The sequence below is a fragment of the Balaenoptera acutorostrata genome, chromosome 5 (assembly GCF_949987535.1).
Source record: "Balaenoptera acutorostrata chromosome 5, mBalAcu1.1, whole genome shotgun sequence".
Taxonomy (NCBI): domain Eukaryota; kingdom Metazoa; phylum Chordata; class Mammalia; order Artiodactyla; family Balaenopteridae; genus Balaenoptera; species Balaenoptera acutorostrata.
The window spans coordinates 115,630,684-115,646,091 of NC_080068.1; positions in this window are offsets into that span (position 1 = coordinate 115,630,684).

Sequence of the window (15,408 nt, forward strand, 5' to 3'; positions counted from 1 at the left end):
GACAGTCTCTAGATCCATCCACGTCTAAGCAAATGACCCAATTTCGTTCCTTTTTATGGCTGAGTAATATTCCATTGTATATATGTACCACATCTTCTTTATCCATTCATCTGTCGATGGGCATTTAGGTTGATTCCATGACCTGGCTATTGTAAATAGTGCTGCAATGAACATTGGGGTGCATGTGTCTTTTTTTTTTTTTTTTTTAAAGGAATTCCTTTATTTTTATTATTTATTTATTTTTAGCTGTGTTGGGTCTTCGTTTCTGTGCAAGGGCTTTCTTCTAGTTGCGGCAAGCGGGGGCCGCTCTTCATCGCGGTGCGCGGGCCTCTCTCCGTCGCGGCCTCTGTTGTTGCGGAGCACAGGCTCCAGACGCGCAGAGCTCGGCAGTTGTGGCTCACGGATCCAGTTGCTCCGCGGCATGTGGGATCTTCCCAGAGCAGGGCTCGAACCCGCGTCCCCTGCATTGGCAAGCTGACGCTCAACCACTGCGCCACCAGGGAAGCCCAACATGTGTCTTTTTGAACTATGGTTTTCTCTGGGTATATGCCCAGTAGTGGGATTGCTGGATCATATATGGTAATTCCATTTTTAGTTTTTTAAGGAACCTCCATACTCTTCTGAATAGTGGCTGTATCAATTTACATTCCCACCAACAGGGCAAGAGGGTTCCCTTTTCTCCACACCCCTCTAGCATTTGTTGTTTGTAGATTTTCTGATGATGCCCATTCTAACTGGTGTGAGGTAATACCTCATTGTAGTTTTGACTTGCATTTCTCTAATAATTAGTGATATTGAGCAGCTTTTCATGTGCTTCTTGGCCATCTGTATGTCTTCTTTGGAGAAATGTCTATTTAGGTCTTCTGCCCATTTTTGGATTGGGTTGTTTGTTCTTTTAATATTGAGCTGCATCAGCTGTTTATATATTTTGGAGATTAAACCTTTGTCCGTTGATTCGTTTACAAATATTTTCTCCCATTCCGAGGGTTGTCTTTTCGTGTTGTTTATGGTTTCCTTTGCTGTGCAAAAGCTTTGAAGTTTCATTAGGTCCCATTTGGGTTTTTGTGTTTTTATTTCCATTACTCTAGGAGGTGGATCAAAAAATATCTTACTGTGATTTATGTCAAAGAGTGTTCTTCCTATGTTTTCCTCTAAGAGTTTAATAGTGTCCGGTCTTACATTTAGGACTCTAATCCATTTTGAGTTTATTTTTGTGTATGGTGTTAGGGAGTATTCTAATTTCATTCTTTTACATGTAGCTGTCCAGTTTTCCCAGCACCACTTATTGAAGAGACTGTCTTTTCTCCATTGTATATCCTTGCTTCCTTTGCCATAGATTAGTTGACCATAGATGCATGGGTTTATCTCTGGGCTTTCTATCTTGTTCCATTGATCTATGTTTCTGTTTTTGTGCCAGTACCATATTGTCTTGATTACTGTAGCTTTGTAGTATAGTCTGAAGTCAGGGAGTCTGATTCCTCCAGCTCCATTTTTTTCTCTCAAGACTGCTTTGGCTATTCGGGGTCTTTTGTGCCATTGGTAATTTGATAGGGATTGCACTGAATCTGTAGATTGCTTTTGGTAGTATAGTCATTTTCACAAAATTGATTCTTCCAATCCAAGAACATGGTATATCTCTCCATCTGTTGGTATCATCTTTAATTTCTTTCATCAGTGTCTTATAGTTTTCTGCATACAGGTCTTTTGTCTCCCTAGGTAGGTTTATTCCTAGGTATTTTATTCTTTTTGTTGCAATGGTAAATGGGAGTGTTTCCTTAATTTCTCTTTCAGATTTTTCATCATTAGTGTATAGGAAAGCAAGAGATTTCTGTGCATTAATTTTGTATCCTACAACTTTACCAAATTCATTGATTGGCTCTAGTAGTCTTCTGGCGGCATCTTTACGATTCTCTATGTATAGGATCATGTCATCTGCAAACAGTGACAGTTTTATGTCTTCTTTTCTAATTTGTATTCCTTTTAATTCTTTTTCTTCTCTGATTGCCGTGGCTAGGACTTCCAAAACTATGTTGAATAATAGTGGTGAGAGTGGACAACCTTGTCTTGTTCCTGACCTTAGAGGAAATTCTTTCAGTTTTTCACCATTGAGAATGATGTTTGCTGTGGGTTTGTCATATATGGCCTTTATTATGTTGAGGTAGGTTCCCTCTATGCCCACTTTCTGGAGAGTTTTTATTATAAATGGGTGTTGATTTTGTCAAAAGCTTTTTCTGCATCTATTGAGATGATCATATGGTTTTTATTCTTCAATTTGTTAATATCGTGTATCACACTGATTGATTATATTGAAGAATCCTTGCATCCCTGGGATATATCCCACTTGATCATGGTGTATGATCCTTTTAATGGGTTGTTGGATTCTGTTTGCTAGTATTTTGTTGAGGATTTTTGCATCTATATTCATCGGTGATATTGGTCTGTAATTTTCTTTTTTTGTAGTATCTTTGTCTGGTTTTGGTATCAGGGTGATGGTGGCCTCACAGAATGAGTTTGGGAGTGTTCCTTCCTCTGCCATTTTTTGGAAGAGTTTGAGAAGGACGGGTGTGAGCTCTTCTCTAAATGTTTGATAGAATTCCCCTGTGAAGCCATCTGGTCCTGGACTTTTGTTTGTCGGAAGATTTTTAATCACAGTTTCAATTTCATTCCTTGTGATTGGTCTGTTCATATTTTCTATTTCTTCCTGGTTCAGTCTCGGAAGGTTATACCTTTCTAAGAATTTGTCCATTTCTTCCAGGTTGTCCATTTTATTGGCATAAAGTTGCTTGTAGTAGTCTCTTAGGATGTTTTGTATTTCTGTGGTGTCTGTTGTAACTTCTCCTTTTTCATTTCTGATTTTATTGTTTTGAGTCCTCTCCCTCTTTTTCTTGATGAGTCTGGCTAATGGCTTATCAATTTTGTTTATCTTCTCAAAGAACCAACTTTTAGTTTTATTGATCTTTGCTATTGTTTTCTTTGTTTCTATTTCATTTATTTCTGCTCTGATCTTTATGATTTCTTTCCTTCTGCTAACTTTGGGTTTTGTTTGTTCTTCTTTCTCTAGTTTCTTTAGGTGTAAGGTTAGATTGTTTACTTGAGATTTTTCTTGTTTCTTTAGGTAGGCTTGTATAGCTATAAACTTCCCTCTTAGAACCGCTTTTGCTGCATCCCATAGGTTTTGGGTCGTCGTGTTTTCATTGTCATTTGTCTCTAGGTATTTTTTTATTTCCTCTGATTTCTTCAGTGATCTCTTGGTTATTTAGTAACGTATTGTTTAGCCTCCATGTGTTTGTCTTTTTTACGTTTTTTTCCCTGTAATTCATTTCTAATCTCATAGCATTGTGGTCAGAAAAGATGCTTGATATGATTTCAATTTTCTTAAATTTACTGAGGCTTGATTTGTGACCCAAGATGTGATGTATCCTGGAGAATGTTCCGTGTGCACTTGAGAAGAACGTGTAATCTGCCGTTTTTGGATGGAATGTCCTATATATATCAATTAAATCTATCTGGTCTATTGTGTCATTTAAAGCTTCTGTTTCCTTATTTATTTTCATTTTGGATGATCTGTCCATTGGTGTAAGTGAGGTGTTAAAGTCCCCCACTATGATTGTGTTACTGTCGATTTCCTCTTTTATAGCTGTTAGCAGTTGCCTTATGTATTGAGGTGCTCCTATGTTGGGTGCATATATATTTATAATTGTTATATCTTCTTCTTGGATTGATCCCTGGATCATTATGTAGTGTCCTTCCTTGTCTCTTGTAACATTCTTTATTTTAAAGTCTATTTTATCTGATATGAGTATAGCTACTCCAGCTTTCTTTTGATTTCCATTTGCATGGAATATCTTTTTCCATCCCCTCACTTTCAGTCTGTATGTGTCCCTAGGTCTGAAGTGGGTCTCTTGTAGACAGCATATATATGGGTCTTGTTTTTGTATCCATTCAGCAAGCCTGTTTCTTTTGGTTGGAGCATTTAATCCATTCACGTTTAAGGTAATTATCGATATGTATGTTCCTATGACCATTTTCTTAATTGTTTTGTGTTTGTTTTTGTAGGTCCTTTCCTTCTCTTGTGTTTCCCACTTAGAGAAGTTCCTTTAGCATTTGTTGTAGAGCTGGTTTGGTGGTGCTGAATTCTCTTAGCTTTTGCTTGTCTGTAAAGCTTTTGATTTCTCCATCAAATCTGAATGAGATCCTTGCCGGGTAGAGTAATCTTGGTTGTAGGGTCTTCCCTTTCATCACTTTAAGTATATCATGCCACTCCCTTCTGGCTTGTAGAGTTTCTGCTGAGAAATCAGCTGTTAACCTTATGGGAGTTCCCTTGTATGTTATTTGTCCTTTTTCCCTTGCTGCTTTCAATAATTTTTCTTTGTCTTTAATTTTTGCCAATTTGATTACTATGTGTCTTGGTGTTTTTCTCCTTGGGTTTATCCTGTATGGGGCTCTCTGTGCTTCCTGGACTTGGGTGGCTATTTCCTTTCCCATGTTAGGGAAGTTTTCAAATATAGTCTCTTTAAATATTTTCTCAGGTCCTTTCTCTCTCTCTTCTCCTTCTGGGACCCCTATAATGCGAATGTTGTGGCGTTTAATGTTGTCCCAGAGGTCTCTTAGGCTGTCTTCATTTCTTTTCATTCTTTTTTCTTTAATTTGTTCCGCAGCAGTGAATTCCACCATTCTGCCTTCCAGGTCACTTATCCGCTCTTCTGCCTCAGTTTTTCTGCTATTGACTCCTTCTAGTGTAGTTTTCATTTCAGTTAGTGTAGTGTTCATCTGTTTGTTTTTTCTTTAATTCTTCTAGGTCTTTGTTAAACATTTCTTGCATCTTCTCGATCTTTGCCTCCATTCTTTTTCTGAGGTCCTGGATCATCTTCTCTATCATTATTCTGAATTCCTTTTCTGGAAGGTTGCCTATCTCCACTTCATTTAGTTGTTTTTCTGGGGTTTTATCTTGTTCCTTCATCTGGTACATAGCCCTCTGCCTTTTCATCTTGTCTATCTTTCTGTGAATGTGGTTTTTGTTCCACAGGCTGCAGGTTTGTAGTTATTCTTGTTTCTTTTGTCTGCCCTCCTATTGAGACTTTGGGGCTAAGGACTTTTAATAAACATTTTTCCAAAGAAGACATACAAATGGCCCTCAGGTATATGAAAAAATGCTCAACGTCACTAATCATCAGAGAAATGCAAATCAAAACCACAATAAGACATCATCTCAAAATTGTCAAAATGGCTATTATCAAAAAACAAAGACAAGTATGACAACGATGTCGTCCTTGCACACTGTTAGTGGGAATTCAAAATGATGCAGTTGCTATGGATCACAGTATAGAAATTCCTCAAGAATTAAAAATAGAGGTACCATATGATCCAGCAATCCCACTTCTTGGTATTTATCCAAAAGAAGTGAAATGAGGCTCTCCAAGAGATACAGGACTCCCATATTCATTGCAGTACTATTCACAATAGCCAAGATGTGGAAACAACCTAACTATCCAACAATAATGAATGAATAAAGAAAATGTAGTATATACATACAATGAAATACTGTTCTGCCTTTTAAAAATAAGAAAATTCTGCAATATGAGATAATATGAATGAACTTTGAAGACGTTATGCTAAGTAAAATAAGCTAGTTACAGAAAGACAAAGACTGCGTGATTCCACTTATATGAAGTATCTAAAATAATCAAATTCATAAAATCAAAGAGTAGAATGGTGGCTGCCAGGGGCTGAAGGAGGGGGAGATGGGGAGTTACTAATCAATAGGCATAAAGGTTCAGTTAAACAAGATGAGTAAGCTCTAGAGATCTGCTATACAACATTGTACCAATAGTAAACAATAATACACACTTACAATTTTAAGAGGGTAAATCTCATGTTAATTCTCACCATAATAAAATAAAAATTTTAATGACACTTGAAAAAAGCATTAAATATAATGAATGCACTAAATTTCTACCTGTAAAAAGTATTAGTCAAATTAAAACACTTTAAATATTTTAAATATTTTGCAATAGTATTACTCTGATAATCAGATACAAATGACATTACTCAAGAATATAAATCTTTTTTCCATTTATAAGGAAAATAGGAGGATGTACTAGTTATTATATGGACATACCTTACCAGGCCTTCTATGCTCTGATTACATCCTATGTCTAAATAAATCCTCCTCAAAATATCTGTTCCTCCTGGAAGGTACTATCTTTTAATAAGGCTAATAATATCTACTTCACAGGGATATTTTAATCATTAAAGGAGACAAAGGTCACACAGTGCCTCGAATAACTCCTAACACAAAACAGGCAAGTAAGGAACGATAATGATTCCACTTTTCAAAGACAACATGCTTTTGTCACAACCCAGCCAAATTTACTGTACGTTATCATATAACATCATTTGTAAACTGCCCCAAATCCCTACAACTCCTTAAGTAAGGGGTTTTTTGGTGGGGTCCCATTGAGTTTTATTTAAATTTTAATCAATTTTATTTAGGTATGATTTACATGAAATAAAATGTGTCCATTTTAAGTGCATATTTTGATGAGTTTTAACAAACGTGTACACCCATGTAACCATGTCACCACCATAGTCAAGAGATAAACATTTCCATTTTCCCCCAGAAGTTCTCTGGTGCCCTTTGTAATCGATTCCCCTACCCCTGGGCCCCTGCAACCAGTGATCTACTTTCAATCACTATGGAGTAGCCTGTTCTGTAATTTCATATAAATGGAAATATATACTATATACTCTTTTGTGTATGGTTTGCTCAGGATAATGTTTTTAAGATTCACCCATATTTTTTGTATTAGTAAGTTTGTTCATTTTTACTGCCAAGTGATAATATATTGTATGGATTTACTACAATGTGTTTATTCATTCTCCTGTAAAGGATGTTTTGTTGGCTTCTAGTTTTAGGCAACTATGATAAAGCTGCTATGAACATTCTTGTACAAGTGGTCATATATTTTCCTTTTGCTTGGATAAATAACTAGGAGTGGAATTGTGGGTCCTGTAGTAACTATATATTTAACTTAAATGGAACTGTCAAACTATTTTCCAAATGGTTGTATCATGTTATTTTTCCACCAGCAATGTATGAAAGTTCTGCTTGTTTTTCATGGTTGCTAACACTTGGTACTGTCTTTTTATTTAGCCATTCTAATAGGTATAGAATAGTATCCTACTGTGGTTTTAATTTTGTATTTTCCTTTTGACTAATGACGTTAGCATCTTTTCCTGTTTATTGGCCATTCATATATCTTCCTTTTTGAAGTGTCTGTTAAAATATTTTGCCAACCTTTAAACCCTTAATTAAAGTTTTTAAATTGTCTGATTCCTTCTGAATATCTGGGACAAGACCCATGAAAGCATCTCTCTTGATGGTGGTTCCAGTGTAAGAAGCTCCTGAGCCAAATTTAACTAAGATTTAATACTTGAGGTGACTGATGCAACACAGTGGGATAGAGAACAAAAGAGCAAAGAATATTGAGAATTGAATCCAAAGAAAAGTTGAGACAGCAAAAAGAGAAAACACAACATAGTTGGCGGTCAGGATCAGGAGAGAATCAGGCTTTAAAAATTGGTTAAGGATAAATTTCAAAACAAGGACTGTGAACACAGAATGTAAGGTAAAGTTCTTTTATGTGGTACTGAGTGTTTTTATGGAGTCAGGCATGGATATTTACAGAAGTCAAAGAAGACTGGATGAATATGAAAATGTCACCTTCATAAGCTTTCATCTTGTTGGTTTGAGTTTAGTACTTTAATAGTAAGTCAAGTTGTCACTGACTTCTTGTCCTAACCGAGAAAGCAGCCTCTAGTTAACAGAGCAAGAGATGGCGTTTAGAAAACGTGGCTTTTACTCTGATATGTTTGTGATTAACACATTGTAACCTTGCCAAAATACTTCATCTGTCTACATCTCAATTTCCCCAGCAATCATATATAAGCAGCTTGGTTTACAGAAGCTGTATCCCTAACCTTTTGCACAAGTAAGAGCAAACATGCAACAAAATACTTTGTATTAATACCACGAGCCCCAGAAATCTTCACAGAAACTCTAATACTAAAGATTGCTCGCAGTCGTGCTGAATGTGTAGTCTAACCACAGAGAGGTTGTGCAAAATGCTTTCACTACAAAAATTAAATAATACGTATAAAGTGAAAGGTGCAAGTTCAGGAATACCATCTGACACACTTGCCTTCAGCACTGCCACATCAGGAAAGCAGGGGTGTGATCACAATGCTCGCTTCCTGGTGTTATTCGTTTTGTTTTCTACATCTTTGGATCACAGTCATGTCAGCCTTCCTCAGTCAGAGAAATCACAATGACTTAGGGAAGCTGAAGGAGATATGCTGAGAGCCTCCTTGCACATGTCTCTCAGACGCCCTGGAGGAGTACATCAACATTCATCTCTGAACCTTTCTGAGGGAAGGCTTATCATAGGGTCCCTGTTTCAGCAAGCACATACAGAATGCCCACTCTGGACACTGCAACAGCAAGCAAGGCTTACCTTAGTTTTCTATTACATTATTTTCCTTTTAGGGGAAACATGCTAGTAGCATTGGCTGGCAGAAAAGTAAAAACAGAGCAAGATCTCTACAATGTCTATCTCCCTTGATATTTTCACTGACGTTGTGTCTGCAGAGAATTTTTTTATACCATAGATATTTTCATTACAGATTAGGGAAAATGGAAAAAACCTAAGTTACTATCATTTTTATATAAAGTAGAAAACAAAAAACATATATCTTAAAACTTAAGGTTAAATAAAAGTATTTGCTTGTGCAATAACAAATAAACTGAAATAAAAATAGACAAGATGGAATGATAACGTCAAAAAACTAAACAACATAAAGGAATTAATTTTTGATACAATCAACTTCGTGCTTTTCAATGACCTAGAGGGGTGGGATAGGGAGGATGGGAAGGAGCTCAAGAGGGAGGGGAGGGCTTCCCTGGTGGCGCAGTGGTTGAGAGTCTGCCTGCCAATGCAGGGGACACGGGTTCGAGCCCTGGTCTGGGAAGATCCCACATGCCGCGAAGCAACTAAGCCCGTGAGCCACAACTACTGAGCCTGTGCATCTGGAGCCTGTGCTCCGCAACAAGAGAGGCCGCGATAGTGAGAGGCCCACGCACCACGATGAAGAGTGGCCCCCGCTCGCCACAACTAGAGAAAGCCCTCGCACGGAAACGAAGACCCAACACAGCCATAAATAAATGAAAATAAAAAAATAAAAATTAAAAATTAAAAAAAAAAAAAAGAGGGAGGGGATATGGGGACATATGTACACATATGGCTGATTCACTTTGCTGTACAACAGAAACTAACACAGTATTGTGAAGCAATTATACTCCAATAAAGAACTATTTAAAAAATTTTTTTTTCTACAGACAAGTCTTCAAATTTAATCAACTCCACCCCATAGGAAAAGGATAAAGAGCTATAATATGCAACTCAGAGAAGAGGAAACCCAAAAGGTTAACAAGAAAATGAAGAGATGTTCAAGTTCATTATTAACCAGAGATATGCAAATTTAAACCCCAGTGAAATTTAAGTCTAAACGCTACAGACTAGCAAAAATCATAAAGCAATAGGAAGTCAAGGCTTGATGGGAATGTGGTGCTATCGGGCATAGTAGGCACTGTTGGTGTGTCAGCCACCCTGGAGAAGAGCACAGTGGCAGTATCCAATCAAGTTAAATATTTTCCTGGGTATTTGTCCCATAGAATTCCAACAGATCTATAAGTGGGAAAGCATGACAATGTTCATTATAGTGTTGCTGGTGGTGATGGGCAGTAGAGGCAATCTGGATGTCCTTCCTTGGGCAAGTGGACAGATACAATATGGTGAACATTATAAAGTACTATGTAGTAGTTAGAATGAACACACCAGATAGAGTGGGGAAAAAAATGTGCAAACAAAAATGATAATAGCACAATAACATTTATGTGATTTTTTAATCATTAATGTATCCTTAATGTACACATTAAGAAAAATATAGGGCTTCCCTGGTGGCACAGTGGTTAAGAATCCGCCTGCCAATGCAAGGGACACGGGTTCGAGCCCTGGTCCCGGAAGATCCCACGTGCCACGGAGCGACTAGGCCCGTGAGCCACAATTGCTGAGCCTGCGCGTCTGGAGCCTGTGCTCCGCAACAAGAGAGGCTGCGATAGTGAGAGGCCCACGCACTGTGATGAAGAGTGGCCCCCACTTGCCACAACTGGAGAAAGCCCTCGCACAGAAACGAAGACCCAACACAGCCATAAATAAATAAATAAATAAATAAATAAACAAACAAACCAAAAAAAAAAAAAGTCATAAGGCCTGATGCCTTCAAAAAAAAACAAAAAAAAGAAAAATATACATTTAAAACAATCAACATGTTCAAAAGAAGAGATGTTATATATATTAAAATGATTGCCCTTAAAGAACAGGTACGTAAATGGGAAATAAAAATAAGAGTAAGTAAATAAATAAAACAAGAGAGGGACCTTGTAGGACAAATGATGGTGGATAACCTAAGACCAAAAATGATCATCAAAGAGGGAGAGAGAGAGAGAGAGACAGAAACAGAGACAGAGAAAGAAAATGCTACTAGTACCAAAATAATCAACTACTGCCTCATTTTTGTCTCCATACCCTTTTTTGTGAAAGTAACAGGCTTCTAGAGCACAGATAAACCAGAAATATTTTTTATAGGGAGAGAAGTTTTCTTTAGAGTATGAAGATAGAGAGAGCTTTGATCATATTACTCCTAAAATTCATCTTGCCACACTGTGACAACCAACAGAGAGAAATAGATGCTATTGTAATAGCCAAGTTAGCCACCTTTAAAATAAGGCCCTTTATGCCACTGTTAGCAAACCAACTTAGAAAAGGTAGGGCTAGCCTAGAGCACATAGTAAACATAATACGCTTATGTTAACCCTCAGAAAGGATAGCACCCCCAATATCTTTACAACATACCAATCCTCTGGATTTATCGTTACGAATATACTTTAAAAACTATGAAGATGTACCTTTACTTGTTTCTTTTAAAAAGTAAAATCAATCTCTGGAAATCTCTAAGAAAAATAATAACAACTGAACTCTACCTTAGAGAGTGTATAGATGAACTTGGGCTTGGAGGAAGGATTGAAATATTTCAAAACTCCTGTCTTCTATAAAGAATAATCTGTCCCTTTTATTGAATAACTGCCTGATGAATTTCAGTGGTCCAAGAAAGACAGAAAGTGAAAGCAGCGTGCCAGCTCCTACATTTAAAGTGGTGTTAACAGCTGCTGTGGGGAATAATGGGATTCCATGATCAAATAGTTTGATAAACTGTGGGTTAAAAGAAGTTTCACATACATAAACTACAGGACTTGTCGAGCCTATACTATGCCAACGTGCACTGTGAATATTCCAGATGTAAATAGGATCCAGAATTTCCTGATTTCTCTAACTATGGACACCGTTCAATATCGAGAACTTTGGGAGACTAGTGTTCTTTCACATATACATCAAGAAATGTTACTCTAGGTCAGGCATTACCATATCCAGTTGATCATCAAAATCAGCTGGAGATATACATAGATATATGTAGACAGCTATAGCTTTATAGATATATAAATATAGACTGTGGGTACCATCCAGACTGACAGACTCAGAATTTCTGGGGAAGATGAGGAAAAGAGCATAGGAAGTCCAGAAATTTGTGTTTTTAATAAACTCTCCAGGTAATTTTGTTAATTAACCCAATTGGAATATCATGCATAGATAAAGACTTAGGTATACAAGGCTTTTCAAAAGTCTTTGTGTAGTTTTAAGCTTTAATAATTTCAGAAGTATAATGCTACAAACTTAGAAAAAACATTCAAAAGGTCATTTAAATTTTTTAAATACTGATGTTTCTTGTTAAAATTTAACATAACCACTGTCTCATATTACACATTACTGTAGCCGATTTTCAAACTTGGCAAAAAAAATTACAAGGATTGCATTTGCAATCCTAGCCTTAACATCACTCAAAGAATGAGGTATTGAAACATATACAACAGTTTTCATGTCACCCCACAAGAGTCTAAGGGATAGAGATCAGGTTACCAAAGTGGCCAAGGAAAAGGACTTTTTCTACCAGAAACTGTGGCAGTGGCACAAAAAAAAGTTAAAAATTTACTTTTTATTCTTTTTACTTAAGCCATTACTTCAACAATCTGTTATTGTATCTGAAGTGTAATAGCATTAGATACTCATTATGATTATTTGAGGAATAAGAGGGCCCAAACTGTTTTCTACATTATCAAAGTAAATTTACATTCACTATAATTGCAATGTGTATTATACTTTTAAGAAAAGTAGCAATCCATGAACTGCACAATTGTAAGTCTTACATTAACAAGATTTTCATTTAACAAAAATGCCCATTCCTTAATCATTACAGGTAAATGATAAATTAAAATTCTCATTTAAATAAAGTTGCAGAGAGTAATATTTGTAGAGAGGTATTTGAATAAAACTGTTTAGTAATAAAAATTGTGGAGATGATTTTTTAAAAAGACCTCACTAAATCTTTACAGTGTAAATGCATGATGTTCTTCTTATAATTGACTAGTAATGAATGGAACGTATCAAAAACAGGTACTTAAAGACTAAAATGTATTTCAGGAGGACCAATCCAAAGTGTACGGACTAGGCATCTACTTACAAGGAGTCACTGGAGGAGTATCAAAATCTGTGGAGGATGCAAGATGCAATAGAAAGAGGAAAAAATTAGAGCTTGTTTGATTAGGTCTCATGAACTGTGCTGACATACATAGGTCAGTTTACCTATTTACCTATATTACCAATATCAGAGGCCTCACTTGTAAAAGCAAGGTCAGCCTCTCTATCCAAGCTGTTGTAGGATTATAGAGACTACTCATTCATTTATTCATTAATAACTACATTTAGATACCATTAAACCCTGGTGGTGATAAGAAAAGGAGATAGAGTCATGTGAGAAAGTGATTCTGTATGTGTGTACATATGGTTGAGTAGACAAGGAAGTCCAAGATATGTGAGCCGAAATAATACATGGGAAAGCAGTTGGTATACATATTAAGCACTCAAAAAGTTTATGTATATTGTCTTCACAAATGTCCCAATTTTGTCCACAAATATCTTTCACAAATAGCTAGACATAATGATAAAAAGTCTCACCCAATTTTGGCACAAACACCTGCTCTTCAAAAAGCTTTACTAAAATTCAGATTAGAAAATACTGTAAAGGAGAGGGTGAAAGAAGGAACTAACAGTTTCAGAGAACACACTATTACTTAAAATTCTGAAAACAATCCAGTGAGGTTGATACGGTTAATACTCCCATTTTAGAACTGAGGAAATTGAAGCTCAAAGAAGTTAAATGATTTTCCTAAAGTTATATAGCTAATATGTAATGATACTGAAGTTTGAACATGCATGTGTCTAACTCCAAAGTCTTTTCTTCGCCAACATTATCACCAGAGATGGAATTACCATGCAGAAATGATATTTAAGCTTCTGGGCCTCATAACCACATGAGATTTTTGCAACACCCTCAGGAGGACCTTTAGCAACGTGGATAAAGAATGTAATCAATTCACACTGATGAAATAAATTGAAGATGACACAAACAGATGGAAAGATACACAGTATTCTTGGATTTGAAGAATTAATATTGTTAAAATGACCATACTACCTAAGGCAATCTATAGATTCAGTGTAATCCCTATCAAACTACCAATGGCATTTTTCACAAAACGAGAACAAATAATTTTAAAATTTGTATGTAAACATGAAAGACCCTGAATAGCCAAAACAATCTTGAGAAAGAAGAACGGAGATGGAGGAATCAGGGTCCCTGACTCTAGACTATAATACAAAGCTACAGTCATCAAAACAGTATGATACTGGCACAAAAACAGAAATACAGGTCAATGGAACAGGATAGAACGCCCAGAAATAAACCCACGCATCTATGGTCAATTAATCTACAACAAAGGAGGCAAGACTATACAATGGAGAAAAGACAGTCTCTTCAATAAATGGTGCCAGGAAAACTGGACAGCTATGCGTAAAAGAATGAAATTAAAACATTCTCTAACACCATATACAAAAATAAACTCAAAATGGATTAAAGACCTAAATGTAAGACTGGAAACCATAAAACTCTTAGAAGAAAACACAGGCAGAGCACTTTTTGACATAAATCGTAGCAATATTTTTTTTTGGATTTGCCTCCTAAAGCAAAGGAAATAAAAGCAAAAATAAACAAATGGGACCTAATTAAACTTAGAAGCTTTTGCACAGCAAAGGAAATCATCAACAAAATGAAAAGACAACCTAGTAAATGAGAGAAAGTATTTGCAAATGATATGACCGATAAGGGGTTAATTTCCAACATACATATACAGTTCATACAACTCAACATCAAAAAAATCACCTGATTACAAAATGGGCAGAAGAACTGAACATTTTTCCAAAGAGGAAATGCAGATGGCCAACTGGCATATGAAAAGATGCTCAATATCGTTAATCATCAGGGAAGTGCAAATCAAAACTACAATGAGAAAGCACCTTACACCTGTCAGAATGGCTATCATCAAAAAGACACGTGATAATAAATGCTGGTGAGGATGTGGAGAAAAGGGAATCCTGGGACACTGTTAGTAGGAATGTAAATTGGTGCTGCCACTGTGGAAAACAGTACGGTGGTTCCTCCAAAAACTAAAAATAGAACTACCATATGACCCAGCAATTCCACTCCTGGTTATGTATCCAAAAAAAACAAAAACACTAATTCAAAAAGATACATACACTCCAGGTTCATAGTAGCATTATTTACAATTGCCAAGATATGGAAGGACCTTAGGTGTCCATCAACAGATGAATGGATAAAGAAGATGTGGTATATAAATACAATGGAATACTACTCAGCCATAAAAAAGAATAAAATTTTGTCATTTGCAACAACATGGATGGACTTGAAGGGCATTATGCTAAGTTAAATGAGTCAGACAGAGAAAGACAAGTACTGTATGATATCACTTATATTTGGAACCAAAAAAATACAAACAAACTAATGAATATAACAAAAAGAAGCAGACTCACAGATACAGAGAACAAACTAGTGGTTACCAGTGGAGAGAGGGAAGGGGGGACAGGCAAAAAGGGGCAGAAGATTAAGAGGTACAAACTATTAGATATAGAATAAGCTACAAGTATATATTGTACAGCACAGGGAATATAGTTTTAATTCAATATTTTATAATAACTATAACTGGAGTGTAACATTTAAAATTGTGAATCACTATATTGTACACCTGTAACTTATATAATATTGTACATCAACTCTACTACAATTTAAAAATTTTAAGAAGAAAAAAATGTCATCAACTCAAAGAGA